The sequence below is a fragment of the Salvia miltiorrhiza genome, chromosome 5, assembly GCF_028751815.1.
Source record: "Salvia miltiorrhiza cultivar Shanhuang (shh) chromosome 5, IMPLAD_Smil_shh, whole genome shotgun sequence".
NCBI lineage: Eukaryota > Viridiplantae > Streptophyta > Magnoliopsida > Lamiales > Lamiaceae > Salvia > Salvia miltiorrhiza.
Window position 1 is genome coordinate 40,371,656 of NC_080391.1, and position 14,946 is coordinate 40,386,601.

The 14,946-nt window shown below is 37.8% G+C and overlaps 2 long non-coding RNA genes across 2 annotated transcripts; both read left to right on the plus strand.

The window, feature by feature from the left end:
• Nucleotides 1-9,203: 9,203 nt before the first annotated feature.
• Nucleotides 9,204-10,587, plus strand: LOC131024416 (uncharacterized). Its single transcript, XR_009101821.1, has 2 exons — nt 9,204-9,700; nt 10,322-10,587. It is a non-coding gene; the product is annotated as an uncharacterized LOC131024416 (long non-coding RNA).
• A 2,792-nt stretch (nt 10,588-13,379) lies between these two features.
• Nucleotides 13,380-14,723, plus strand: LOC131024417 (uncharacterized). Its single transcript, XR_009101822.1, has 2 exons — nt 13,380-13,876; nt 14,498-14,723. It is a non-coding gene; the product is annotated as an uncharacterized LOC131024417 (long non-coding RNA).
• Nucleotides 14,724-14,946: the final 223 nt, after the last annotated feature.

Consider the following 14,946-nt stretch of genomic DNA (forward strand, 5'->3'; position numbering starts at 1 on the left):
GAAGGAAATATTGATCGGCGGTGCAGGACAGACACCTTGGTACAAGGTTAAGACCCCATCGATATATTTCCATGATACCGGAGCATATATATTATTTGGAAATAATTTTCTGCAAACCTTCAAGCGGTATACACAGGACAATGAGTCCAGGAGGCTGGTGTTCACAACCAATTGTGACCACAAGATCATTGTGCAAAGGCTCGAAGGAGCTTTTAATCGCTCAATACCATTGAAATTTCGCAGCAAGCGTGGTGATGATGGCAGACTCCAGAGACCACAAATGAAGGATCAACGGAGATTCAGAGATGTTCTGCTCAAATGTAGAATCGAGGGATTCCCAGATCTCTCCGAGGAAGAAACTCAAACCCTCAAAGTATCCCTGATACCACATAAAGATATCAAGGAAGAAGAACAGGTGTCCATAGCCGACGTCAAAAGAAAAATCCAGAAGTGTTACCACGAGGATCCTTTGGCATGGTGGGACAAGAACCAACTCAAAGCTACCTTGAAAGTTAAAACTGGAAAGGAGCATGAGTTCGTAAGGTTCAGACCTATCCTGATGAACCCTCAAGATCAACAGGATATGATGAGTATAATCAAGGAACACCTTGATTTGAAGCTGATCGAAGAAGGGAGATCACCCTACAGCAGTCCTGGATTTCTAGTGAGAAATCATGGGGAGATCAAGCGAGGAAAGCCAAGATTGGTCATTAATTACAAGGGAATTAATGATATTCTTGAGTTTGACGGATATTTCATCCCAAGCAGAGAACACCTTATTAACTGCATTAGAAGTGCAAGGGTATTCTCAAAGTTCGATTGCAAATCAGGATTCTACCAGATTCGCATGGAGGAAGGGAGTAAGAAGTTCACAGCTTTCTCAACTCCACAAGGACATTATGTATGGAATGTCATGCCAATGGGGTTATGTAACACCCCGTACTTTTCCCTATGTTGAGAAATAGTGTCTTAACACTAATGAGAGTACTGAGATGTCGAAATACGAGACTTTTTTTTTATGAGCAGATAAGACAGATTGTCTTTAAAGAGAGATACGAGTGAATAAACCGATGATAGAGTTAGAGTGATGAGATTTGAGAAATGAGTTGAGATAGAGATGCTGATTGAATTGAGCTGAGATTTTATTTTATTTCCAACTACCGGGAATAGAATTACCGGATACCGAATTATCAGAGTTTGACTGTCCTATTAAGAAAATAGGAATAATGAGTTGGAAATAGAGTCGAGGAAGTAAGAGTGAGAACCTTGATGAAAAGAGTCGGTCAGAGAGACATCTAGTTGTTTGTATTTGCCGACTGCTTTGACGTGATGTTATGTGATTTTACGTGACTGATTGATTATATGATTTTCGTTACTTGTGTCTTTATGAGCAAGTTATTATGATTTTTATTTGAGACTTTGGCACTTGGAATTTTGATTAAGTTTCCAAAGCAAGTGCGGTTTATTTTTACCGAGAAATTGAATGATGCCGGTTTATGGAAATTTTTCCAAAGCATAATATTTTTAAATTATTTATCTTATGATGAGGAATATTATAATTAAGTGAGTGCACTAATATTAGTGCTATATTATTTTATTTGATCACATGAATAATTATGCTATGGTATTTTATTATGAGTAATATTTCCATAATTATTGTGATGATTATTTAATCACCCTTCTTACATTAATATTTTAATTTTCCAAGCATGTGACTTATTACCAAAATTTACCAAGTGTAGAGATTGAGAGAGTAGAGATTGAGAGTGTAGAGATTGAGAGTGTAGAGATTAGAGAGAGAGATTAGGCATTTAATGCCATATATTCTTTAAGATCTCAAATCTTCACTAAGATCACCATATCAATTCATATCTAACAAAATCCTCTCTCTCACTCCTTCATCCTCACCAATTCGACTCTCTCTCTCTCCTTCATCTCTCATCTTCCTCCATTAACATCCATGGTAGAACCTTCCGAAGCTTCCAAAAATTATACAAAACACATCAATCCACTCCAAAACCTTGCCTAAACACCTTCAATCTCCTTGGATTCAAGAAGATCATTGAAGATTGCTTCCAAGGCTAGAGAGAGAAAGTGTGATTGTTGGTGTAAAGTTTGGGTAAGTGATGTATAAATGCATAGATATGACTTGTATGAGGTTGTATGTGAGTATTCTTGAGAGATTGAAGCAAGAAATCACCCCTCCCTTGTTTTTGAAATTTTCGATCAAATGGGTCTTCAACCCTTCATAAAAATTTCTTCTTCTTTCCTTGATTTGGGGTGAGAAAAGTGATCTATGTGATGTTTGGTGATGATTGATGTGTGTTTTGAAAAGCTATGCTTTGAGATGTAAAAATCGGATGAGTTTAGTTTACCCCAATTTGGGAATTTTTGAGTTGATGATTAAAGTGATAAATTGATGATGAAGATGAGTCCATGAGATGTATATGATGATGATTGATGGAGTAATTTGAGTATATGATGTCAATTGATGATTTTGATATGAGTTAGTTTAATAAAATTATGGATATGTGTATCTATGCTCTAATTGGTAAATTGATGGATTATATGTGAGATAAATGGGTTAAGATTGATAGATCTATGATGAGATTAAAGATCCATGTGTGTTTATAAAATTTCAAGGAGTTTAGTTTAATAAAAATTAGGACTTTCATGTCTATGTGTCGATTAAGTGATTTAACTTCAGATATATGTTTCTGAGCATGATAGTAGTGTTTTATTATGTTTGATTAAGTCTATCATAAGCTAAGTAAAATTTGGACTTAGTTTAGTTTGAATGAGTTTTTGAGTTTTCATATTTTGAGAAGTCAATGAGTGATAAAATGAGGTCTAATTGATTTATGATCATTATGTGAACGTTTGTCATGCTTTTGTTAAGAGTTTGCGTTGATACATGAGTTATCATTAGAGTTTAGTTTACATGATAAAAAGGGGAATTATATGTGTAAAATGAGTTATATGAGGTATGAGGTCATTAATGAATGATGGAGTGATTTTTAGCATGAGAATGAAAAGAGAATTGAATTGATGCGTTCGTTGAAACGTTTCCCTTGAGATTCGAGTTAAAATGTAAAAGAGGAGAGTTAATTTGACTATGATGAGTTTTATAATGTGTTTGAATGTTTGTGAGTGTTATATGTGTTTAAAATGAGCTTTGATTGGTTTTCTTTGAAGGAATGTTGAGTTGAGCATTTAAGAGTTTGAGATGAGATTTTGGTGATTTTCGTAGGCCTACTGACCTACTGTGAGAGACAGTTTGTAGATGTCAAAAAGCTTTGAAAATTTTATATAAATTCCCTAAATGAGTCTTTAGCACCCCTGTAAATTTTCAAGTCATTTGTAATTCGTTTACTATTTTTATAAAATACAAAACCTAAACTGCACATTTCTACCGACAATTTCAGAGAACAGGGGAAAGAGTCATTTTTTTCAATAGCTTCCTGTGTGATCTAGCTTTCCAAATTTTTATGGTATTAACCTTATTGTGTTAGATAGATATCCACCAAATTTGAGCCCAGTTTGATAACATTTACTATTTTGCAAAAATTCAAGTTTTCGATTGCTCAAAACTGCCGAATATGGTAGACTGTAGTAAAACAGTCATATCTCCCAAACCACTTGTAGTTATTGACTCTACTTTTTTTTATATGAAACTAGACTCGAAGACCTTTCAAGAAAATCATGGTTCTAAGTCTCGATTTATCTCTCATATAAGGTTCGTCTGATCTCATTCAAACACATAGGCAACACAATCACATAAGGCACATAAGAAATCACAAACAAGCATCATCAAAACATGCTCTGTTTTTACACTGACCCAATTTCAAAATTTAAACTGTTCTGACTCCGACATCTTCTGTACTCGAGACTCATACCAAAAGAAAGGTCTACGAGTCTAGTTTCATTTAAAAAAAAGTAGAGTCGAAAACTCCAAGTGGTTTGAGAGATATGACGTTTTTACCATGATCTACCATTTCTGGCAGTTTTGTGTAACCGAAAGTTACAATTTTTGAAAAATAGTAAACGTTGTCAAACTGGGCTCAAATTTGGTGTATATCTAGCTAACACAATAAGGTGGATACCATAAAAATTTGGAAATCTAGATCACATAGGAAGCTACTGAAATGAATGACTTTTTCCCCTGTTTTCTGAAATTCTCGGTAATAATGCACAGTTTAGATTTTGCATTTTAAAGAAATATCAAACGAAGTTGAAATGACTTGAAATTTTACCAGGGTACTCAAGACTCATGTAGGGACTTGCTATAAACGTTTCAAAGCTATTTGACTTCGAAAACCCGTCGATCACAGTAGGTCAGTAGGCCTACGAAAATTTCACCAAAATTTCATCTCAAACACTTTCACATATAGAAACACGTATATGTCATCTTCTTCCTCGAACTAACATTTTTCATTTTTCACTTCTCAACCTCAAGCTTCAATCTCATCCATTATTAATCATCTAGATCATCTCATAAACTCAAATCCATCATCATATAACTCAAGCCAATTCAAGAAAATAAACAACAAAATTCGTAGGGTTTCAAGCTCCTAATTTTCGAAAGTTTCATAAAAATAGGTTTGGTGATTTTCTTGCTCAATCATGATCATATACTCATTCACATATCATTAATATGATCAAATAAATAATCTAGGAGCACTTACTCAAGGATTTAAAAGGTGATCAAGACTTTGCTCCAACTTTGATCTTAGCTCTAGCTTCTTGAATTTGATGAGATATGAAAGTATTTGATTGGATTGGATGGTGGATTATCTCATAGTAGTGTTTGATGAAGCTTCTCTAAGCTTTCTTCAATGGACATCAATGGAGGAAAAGAGAGTATAGAGAGAGAGAGGGGAGGCTGAGAATGGGGAAGAGAAGGGAGGGGGTGTGCGTGAGTTATTTGTAGAATTAGGATGAATACTTGATCAAATATCTCAACCCACTTGTATCAAAGTATTATCCCAATATTTTTACTTTATAATTAAAGCATGTCCCCCTTAACTCCTACCTCCTAATCCACTTGCCATTTAGGATAATGTGCATGTGGTAAAATCAAAATATCTCAAGTGTAGTACACTCGATCTCGATCTCAGATACTCGATCTCAGCTCTGCCACCAGAGCAGAGCAGAGCTAAAAAGCTCGCCAGAGCAGAGCTCACATCCAAAGCAGAGCTCACATCCAGAGCAGAGCAGAGCTCACATCCAGAGCAGAGCTTACAAGTCAGAGCAGAGCTGACTGACTCGGCAGAGCAGAGCTGACTGACTCGGCAGAGCAGAGCTCGGCTGACTCACCAGAGCAGAGCTAACTCGGCCAGAGCTAACTGACTCGGCAGAGCAGAGCTCGATTTCAGCTCTGTCACCAGAGCAGAGCTCGGGTTTTCAGCTCTGTCGTCAGAGCAGAGCAGAGCTCGGCTCAACATCAGCTCTGCTTCCAGAGCAGAGCTCGGTTCAACTTCAGCTCTGCTTCCAGAGCAGAGCTCGGTTTTCAGCTCTGCCTCCAGAGCAGAGCTCAGCTACGCTTGAGCTGCTACAATTTTATCGAAAGGAAAGAAATTTTTAACCTCATCAAAAATACAATAGCTCAAACTATTGGAATATCTCATCTCATCATAAACTTATTTATATATATCTCAGTAAAATATTTCTCATAAAAAAAACTGATATACAAAATAATAATAGCTGTATGCCATTTCCCGATTAAAAAAAATAATCTCGTTCTCCAAAATCTCGAAAATAATCCGTGTTAAGATAACACAAAACAAATCACACTCACATCATCGTAAACAAATAGTCACGTAGAAAATCACTCAAACCATCTCAGATAAAACACGGATACAATTCTTATTAAAGCAATCAGCAATCATCTCTCAGATCGACTCTCCCTTCTATAGGGTTTCTCACTCACTTATCTCAACTCTATTCTTCTTCAGATGTTCCTATTAACAATATGACAATTAATCTCACAGATACCTCTGTATCCGTCATCGGGAAAAATAAATTATGCTCTTTTCTCAATTCAATCAGCATCTCTATCTTCATCATTGATTCTATCAGACTCATATCTCCATCTAGAAGAATAACTCGTCTCATCAAAATAATGTAACTCTAATGCTCAAATTTTCTATTTATCATCATAACTCCATCTCATCTTAATTATAATCTCATATCTCAGTACCGTAGTACTCTCTGTAGTGTCTCGACACTACTACTACTCATAAAAGTACGGGGTGTTACACCTACTTCTCAGTACCTTAATTACAATGATGAGTTGTAGATGCGGTACATGCATGTCGATTACTTTGTCTGCAGACACTTATTTATGATGTTGATTATGAAAACTGCATACACAGATTCATTTATGCTGACTTATTTCTGTGTATTGCTGAGATGTGGCAAGCTTCAAACTTATAGCTCTAAGAGCACTTTCCTTGTTTTTCGGCGTTTGCCCACTGAGTATTATGTACTCACGCCCTGCATGTATTTCTAAATGTGCAGGCTAAGTGGGGAGCGAGATTGGTCTGGTGCTGGTGGGGAACCGTTTCAATCGATGTGATCATATTTAATAGGGGCAAAATGGAAAGTACCCTTTTTCAAAGACAAAAACAAAAATGTACCCACCCTTTACCAAACATATAAAATCTACCCATTTAAGACAATAATGCCCCTATGCACATTCTGGTGCATTGCTCGCCAGCAAACCAACGAGCACGTCGAGTGCGTCGAGCGATATACACTTTGACCTTTGAACAAATGATTCTCTATAATTCATTATAATCATTTATGTTTTTAAACAGTAAACAGGCCCAACATGCTTCCGTAACACTTCAAAATAAATCTTAAATTTAAACCAACATTATACCTTTGTCGACTGGTCTTCTTCATGAGTCAGTCTTGTTGCATTTTACGGTTCGTTTGCCACCCCGGCACGCACCAACCACACACTTGCAAGAGATGGTTGCAACCTTTCTCCTTCACTAAGTGCCGACTCAATACTTTGTTGGAAAAATAAAGAAAATATTTTTACTCAACCGGAATAGTTGGACAAAAACTAAGCGTTTATAGAGGAATTATATAATAATTAATTTATTTCATAAAATACTCCCCAAGGGAGGAGACTAACTTGTTTAGCTACTCATGGTAGCCAATACTTGTGTACATTAAAATAAAAGGAAACTAAACTAAAAAACGAAAACTTTGAAAACTAAAATTTAAAATACAAAGATAATTTTCTAGAGAGAGAATGTGTGTTGTGTGAAATGGGTGTGAATTTTCTGATGATCTTCTTCTCTCCAGCACTTGGGTTTTATATAGAGGTTTGATCCCCTCTATAATTGCTTGGTTGTTGGCCTCGGATTCCATCTTCATGGCCAGCTATCTTGAATGTGACTTCCACCTTCTATTGTCGGCCTTGATTGCCGACACTTGTTAGTGCCATCACATGGTGCTGGACCCTTGCTTTATCATTTTGTGATAATGCTGGTAGGGGCCGGCTGTAACACCCCGTTATTTCTTAGCTAAATTTAGAATTATTTTGAACTTAGAAGTCAGGATGATTCACGCCGGATATAAAGAAAATGAATTTATTTTAATTCCAACAAAAATGATTTACAAAAACATTTGTAAATTTAGTTATTAAATTTATATGCATTTCATATTTATTTAATTTAGCATTTAAGTATTTTCACGAGCTATTTATTTAAGCGTACCCTGAACGATTATTACAGTTTTCATAATACAACCCGGAAGACTTTATTTTATTATATTTTATTTATTCACCTAATTTCTCCACCTAATTTCTTCCACTTTTCCACTATCAGCAAAAGTCCCTTCCTTTCCACCACACTTTACACCCCACCTTTCCTCCCACACTTCCCACTATCAGCAAAAGTCCCATCCTTTCCTCCCTGCAGCTCAACTTTCATGCTTCCATCTTCACACAAATACTTTTAAATTCTGATTGCTTCCAATTACCAAATTAGTTCCAAATTTTGATTGTCAAGACTCGGCTGATTCCAGCTTTCCAAATCAGTTTCCAAGATTTCCCAAAACAAGAAAGAGGTAATAAACGTCCATTAATTCTTCCAATTCTTTCATAGTTTTCAGATCCAAAATTTCATTGTTAAGCTTGGCTGAATAAATTCACAGATCAAGGATTCAGAAACAACCTACTCATATCAAGGTTACCTCCTATTTCCTCCATACACTTACTGTAAAATTCGAACCATCAAGAAGATCAACACACGCACTCATAATCACTATATTTCTATCTATTACAGTTAGAAGGTTTTAAAGAATTGTTTATAATGAATTGAAATGAGAAGGAACAGATTTTGAAAACCCTAAGTGCTATGTGTAAACTGCTTTGTGTAAACTGAATTTGGGGGTTCTTGTACTTTGTTGTGTGTGTGTGCTGTCGGAGTCGTGAGAGGGGAAGGAGAGAGCAGCAGGCGGCTGCTCGGCGCCGGCAAAGGCGCCGCCTTTTTCCTTTTCCTGCCAACGAAAGAGAGAGAGAGGAGGAGGAATTAGATTTTCAGATTCTGTATTTTGAGAGGAAGAGAAGGGAGATTTGGGGGTTTACCTGTGTGGGGCGGTGGCTGGTCGGAGCTGGTCTGAGCGGAGGGAGACAGGGGCGGCGTTGTCGTCGTCTGCCGGAAACAGAGAGGTGAGGCGTCGGAGTCGGCGGACGGCGGTGGTTAGCTTCCGCTGCTACTGCCGTCGGATCTGTGAACAAGCGAGAATTTTGAGAGAGAAACGATGGAGGCTAGAGCTCGGCGGCCTTGGCTGTTGTCGCCGGAAGGAGGCTGCGACGGCGAGGTGGCAGGGAGCGAGAGATGAGGGAAGGGGGGGGATCCAGGCTAGTCGAGGGAGATGGGGGCTGAGAGGGGTGACCAGCCGGCGGCTTCTCACCGGGAGAGAAGCCGTGGTGGCGTGAACCGTGAGAGAGAGAGAGGGACGGAACCTTGAGAGAGAGAGAGTGATTCTGCAGTTTGCGTATGTGTGTGAGCGGCTGAGAGGGGAGAAAGAAAAGGGAGAAAGGAGATGGGTGTTGGGCTGGGCTAGGGTTGGGCCGAGTGTTTGGGCCGGGTATTAATTAGTTTTGGGCTGCGTTTATTTCTTAATTTTGGGCCGAGTCAGTTGGGCCGATTTTCTTTTATTAAGCTGGGCCTTTGATTATTTTAAATCATGAACTGCCCAAGTATTTATTTAATAGGATTTGTGTAGATACACTATTTTAATTAATTAGACTTATTAAGTTTAATTAATTATTTTCAAAGAGTAAATTTTCATAATAATATCATATTATTATTATGTGCATATTTTAAGTAAATTTCTTATTATATGCTAAGCATGACATGAAATTGCATTATATTTTGCAATAAAAAAATATTTATGATTTAATTGGTTTTATTTATAATTCCAATTATTAAAGAAAGATGAGTAAGAATATTGTTGGTGTTCTTAACTCAAGAGAAATGTTTTCAATTATTTATTTATTAAATTTTGAAAACCCGGCTAAGTGAATCATAGAATATTAAGCACTACACCATGACTTAAGATTAGCTTCACGAGACCTATTAAGAATAGAATTTCTTGTAGGCTTTGTGACCAGGGGGATTAGCGCTGCTTTCCCAAGACAGGTTTTTATGTGTATGATCTTCAGGCTTTGCCTATCCAGGTGGGCTTACTTTCCAAATGTACAAAGTATGATTGAGTTATTAAGCTCTAAATGTTTTCAATGAAATGCAAATTGTTTATTTAATGTAATGAAAACTGTTTATCCAATAAAATGTTTATGTGCACTCTGCTCTGTTTAAGGCTCGCGCAGTTAATCAATTGAGGTTCTCTTATGACCTAATACGTTGTTTGAGAATTGTGTACACTTGTTAGTTGACTCGGTGGGTTGATCTCCATCGGGCTCTAACCAGAGGCGTTATAAGGGTGCTCGGCTGGATGTGTTCCGGAGCATGAGAAATATCAGGCCTGCCTGGGTAGCGTCCCGAGGTCAAAGTAAACTTGTCTGGGTTACGCCCTCAGTTCAAGTAAGCAGGAGACAGAGATCCGTCGGTGGCTAAAAGGTCCGGGATCACAGCGAGTAACAGAAAGGGAGTGTGACATGTGCGCACAAATGAAAGAAAATGTTTTAACATGCTTAGAAGTTATTTCAATTTAAAACCTTCTAAGTCATGTCTAGTATGATTGGATAAACTGTCTTTATTAAAATATAAAATGTTTCAGAAAATGCATGCCCACTAAGTACATTAGTACTTAGCCCAAAAATACTTTCAAATGTTTTCAGGTTGGCTGGCCGGTGCTGACGGGACGGAGCTGAGGCTAGAGTTAAATTCCTATGTTAGACTTCCGCTGTAGCAATTACTCTTATACATCTTTTGTTTTCTCAACTTAAGATGACTTCATGTCGAGCTTAAATTTGAAATTCTAGTTTTATGCTAATGAATGTCGGTTGTCAGAAGCATGAAACAAAACTTGTGATCCAAAGGGGCATAGCCCGACTCTCTATCTTATTATTCGGGTTTTAACAAGGTTGTTCCTTGTTTATTTCTATGATTTAGTTGCACCTCGATTATATTTATTCATTCAAGAATTGGGGTGTGACAGAATGGTATCAGAGCATGAGTTTTCTTTCATGACTCTGATAACCATAAGCTTTTGATGTCGAGTCTAGAATAGTATCTCTAGACTTCTAAGAATGTCAGTAGCCCTCAGCTCGCCGTCACACTGCCGCAACTAAGGTACGATAATAGTTTCAAAAATATACATATATGTATTTCAGATGTTATGAAAGTTTTCAAGAAAATGTGCGCCTTATGTTTACGATGCTATGTGAATGCTTTTTGTCGTGTTTGGGACTACCCGAACCCATAACGACTCAATGAATGTATTTCGTGTTTGGGACAACCCGAGCCCTTAACGAATCAATGTATGTATGTATGTATGGTCGAGTTAGATTCCTTGAATCTTTCCGGCATAAGCAAAGTTTTTCATGAAAGGGACATTTAATGTCCATATGACTCAAAATTTCAAAGAAAGCAAATATATGTATGTATGTATGTATGAATGAATGATGAGAAAGCTTTATGTTATCATTTTAGGTTCACTGCCTATATGATTAGAATGATGAGTTCTTTTACAAATCGTTTGAGAACCACCCAATAATGCCTTACGAATGTTAGTCGTGATAGCACCGCTAGAACGACATAGAATGGACCTATATGATACCAAAGATTTATGATTGAAGTACTTAGAAGTAAGTGCTTTAAGTTAGAAGTTGACTTAGAGCTTTATAAGAAATAAGAAGTTGACATGATTGGGGGCGAAGCTCCCATTTGACTGAGTGATTCGTTGTGCTGGGTCTGGCCAGCCCACATGACTATGATCTCGGTGATTGTCAATTTAGTCATCCCAATGTATAAACTCGTACTATATAGTTGTCCCAATAAGATCTTCTTTGATCACGATAAGCATAGTATGATTAGAATGAGTTTGTTTGTCAACAGTTCTCGAGACATGAGACATAGCATTCTCACGATTAGAAAATGTGATAAGCATCAAGCTATGTAGGTGCACTGATAGTGAATGTCTAGTACTCCAAACTAGATTTCTCAAGTATGCAATTTCGAGGACGAAATTTTTATAAGGAGGGAGGGATGTAACACCCCGTTATTTCTTAGCTAAATTTAGAATTATTTTGAACTTAGAAGTCAGGATGATTCACGCCGGATATAAAGAAAATGAATTTATTTTAATTCCAACAAAAATGATTTACAAAAACATTTGTAAATTTAGTTATTAAATTTATATGCATTTCATATTTATTTAATTTAGCATTTAAGTATTTTCACGAGCTATTTATTTAAGCGTACCCTGAACGATTATTACAGTTTTCATAATACAACCCGGAAGACTTTATTTTATTATATTTTATTTATTCACCTAATTTCTCCACCTAATTTCTTCCACTTTTCCACTATCAGCAAAAGTCCCTTCCTTTCCACCACACTTTACACCCCACCTTTCCTCCCACACTTCCCACTATCAGCAAAAGTCCCATCCTTTCCTCCCTGCAGCTCAACTTTCATGCTTCCATCTTCACACAAATACTTTTAAATTCTGATTGCTTCCAATTACCAAATTAGTTCCAAATTTTGATTGTCAAGACTCGGCTGATTCCAGCTTTCCAAATCAGTTTCCAAGATTTCCCAAAACAAGAAAGAGGTAATAAACGTCCATTAATTCTTCCAATTCTTTCATAGTTTTCAGATCCAAAATTTCATTGTTAAGCTTGGCTGAATAAATTCGCAGATCAAGGATTCAGAAACAACCTACTCATATCAAGGTTACCTCCTATTTCCTCCATACACTTACTGTAAAATTCGAACCATCAAGAAGATCAACACACGCACTCATAATCACTATATTTCTATCTATTACAGTTAGAAGGTTTTAAAGAATTGTTTATAATGAATTGAAATGAGAAGGAACAGATTTTGAAAACCCTAAGTGCTATGTGTAAACTGCTTTGTGTAAACTGAATTTGGGGGTTCTTGTACTTTGTTGTGTGTGTGTGCTGTCGGAGTCGTGAGAGGGGAAGGAGAGAGCAGCAGGCGGCTGCTCGGCGCCGGCAAAGGCGCCGCCTTTTTCCTTTTCCTGCCAACGAAAGAGAGAGAGAGGAGGAGGAATTAGATTTTCAGATTCTGTATTTTGAGAGGAAGAGAAGGGAGATTTGGGGGTTTACCTGTGTGGGGCGGTGGCTGGTCGGAGCTGGTCTGAGCGGAGGGAGACAGGGGCGGCGTTGTCGTCGTCTGCCGGAAACAGAGAGGTGAGGCGTCGGAGTCGGCGGACGGCGGTGGTTAGCTTCCGCTGCTACTGCCGTCGGATCTGTGAACAAGCGAGAATTTTGAGAGAGAAACGATGGAGGCTAGAGCTCGGCGGCCTTGGCTGTTGTCGCCGGAAGGAGGCTGCGACGGCGAGGTGGCAGGGAGCGAGAGATGAGGGAAGGGGGGGGATCCAGGCTAGTCGAGGGAGATGGGGGCTGAGAGGGGTGACCAGCCGGCGGCTTCTCACCGGGAGAGAAGCCGTGGTGGCGTGAACCGTGAGAGAGAGAGAGGGACGGAACCTTGAGAGAGAGAGAGTGATTCTGCAGTTTGCGTATGTGTGTGAGCGGCTGAGAGGGGAGAAAGAAAAGGGAGAAAGGAGATGGGTGTTGGGCTGGGCTAGGGTTGGGCCGAGTGTTTGGGCCGGGTATTAATTAGTTTTGGGCTGCGTTTATTTCTTAATTTTGGGCCGAGTCAGTTGGGCCGATTTTCTTTTATTAAGCTGGGCCTTTGATTATTTTAAATCATGAACTGCCCAAGTATTTATTTAATAGGATTTGTGTAGATACACTATTTTAATTAATTAGACTTATTAAGTTTAATTAATTATTTTCAAAGAGTAAATTTTCATAATAATATCATATTATTATTATGTGCATATTTTAAGTAAATTTCTTATTATATGCTAAGCATGACATGAAATTGCATTATATTTTGCAATAAAAAAATATTTATGATTTAATTGGTTTTATTTATAATTCCAATTATTAAAGAAAGATGAGTAAGAATATTGTTGGTGTTCTTAACTCAAGAGAAATGTTTTCAATTATTTATTTATTAAATTTTGAAAACCCGGCTAAGTGAATCATAGAATATTAAGCACTACACCATGACTTAAGATTAGCTTCACGAGACCTATTAAGAATAGAATTTCTTGTAGGCTTTGTGACCAGGGGGATTAGCGCTGCTTTCCCAAGACAGGTTTTTATGTGTATGATCTTCAGGCTTTGCCTATCCAGGTGGGCTTACTTTCCAAATGTACAAAGTATGATTGAGTTATTAAGCTCTAAATGTTTTCAATGAAATGCAAATTGTTTATTTAATGTAATGAAAACTGTTTATCCAATAAAATGTTTATGTGCACTCTGCTCTGTTTAAGGCTCGCGCAGTTAATCAATTGAGGTTCTCTTATGACCTAATACGTTGTTTGAGAATTGTGTACACTTGTTAGTTGACTCGGTGGGTTGATCTCCATCGGGCTCTAACCAGAGGCGTTATAAGGGTGCTCGGCTGGATGTGTTCCGGAGCATGAGAAATATCAGGCCTGCCTGGGTAGCGTCCCGAGGTCAAAGTAAACTTGTCTGGGTTACGCCCTCAGTTCAAGTAAGCAGGAGACAGAGATCCGTCGGTGGCTAAAAGGTCCGGGATCACAGCGAGTAACAGAAAGGGAGTGTGACATGTGCGCACAAATGAAAGAAAATGTTTTAACATGCTTAGAAGTTATTTCAATTTAAAACCTTCTAAGTCATGTCTAGTATGATTGGATAAACTGTCTTTATTAAAATATAAAATGTTTCAGAAAATGCATGCCCACTAAGTACATTAGTACTTAGCCCAAAAATACTTTCAAATGTTTTCAGGTTGGCTGGCCGGTGCTGACGGGACGGAGCTGAGGCTAGAGTTAAATTCCTATGTTAGACTTCCGCTGTAGCAATTACTCTTATACATCTTTTGTTTTCTCAACTTAAGATGACTTCATGTCGAGCTTAAATTTGAAATTCTAGTTTTATGCTAATGAATGTCGGTTGTCAGAAGCATGAAACAAAACTTGTGATCCAAAGGGGCATAGCCCGACTCTCTATCTTATTATTCAGGTTTTAACAAGGTTGTTCCTTGTTTATTTCTATGATTTAGTTGCACCTCGATTATATTTATTCATTCAAGAATTGGGGTGTGACACCGGCTGCTTTTCCTTTCCACTCACTTTTGTCCTGGAGCGTTTGGTGAGTGGTCCTTCTGTCATTCCACCCACTTTTGTCGTTTCTTTTGTGGGTACGATCCTTGCTGTGAATCACATGATTCACTTTGC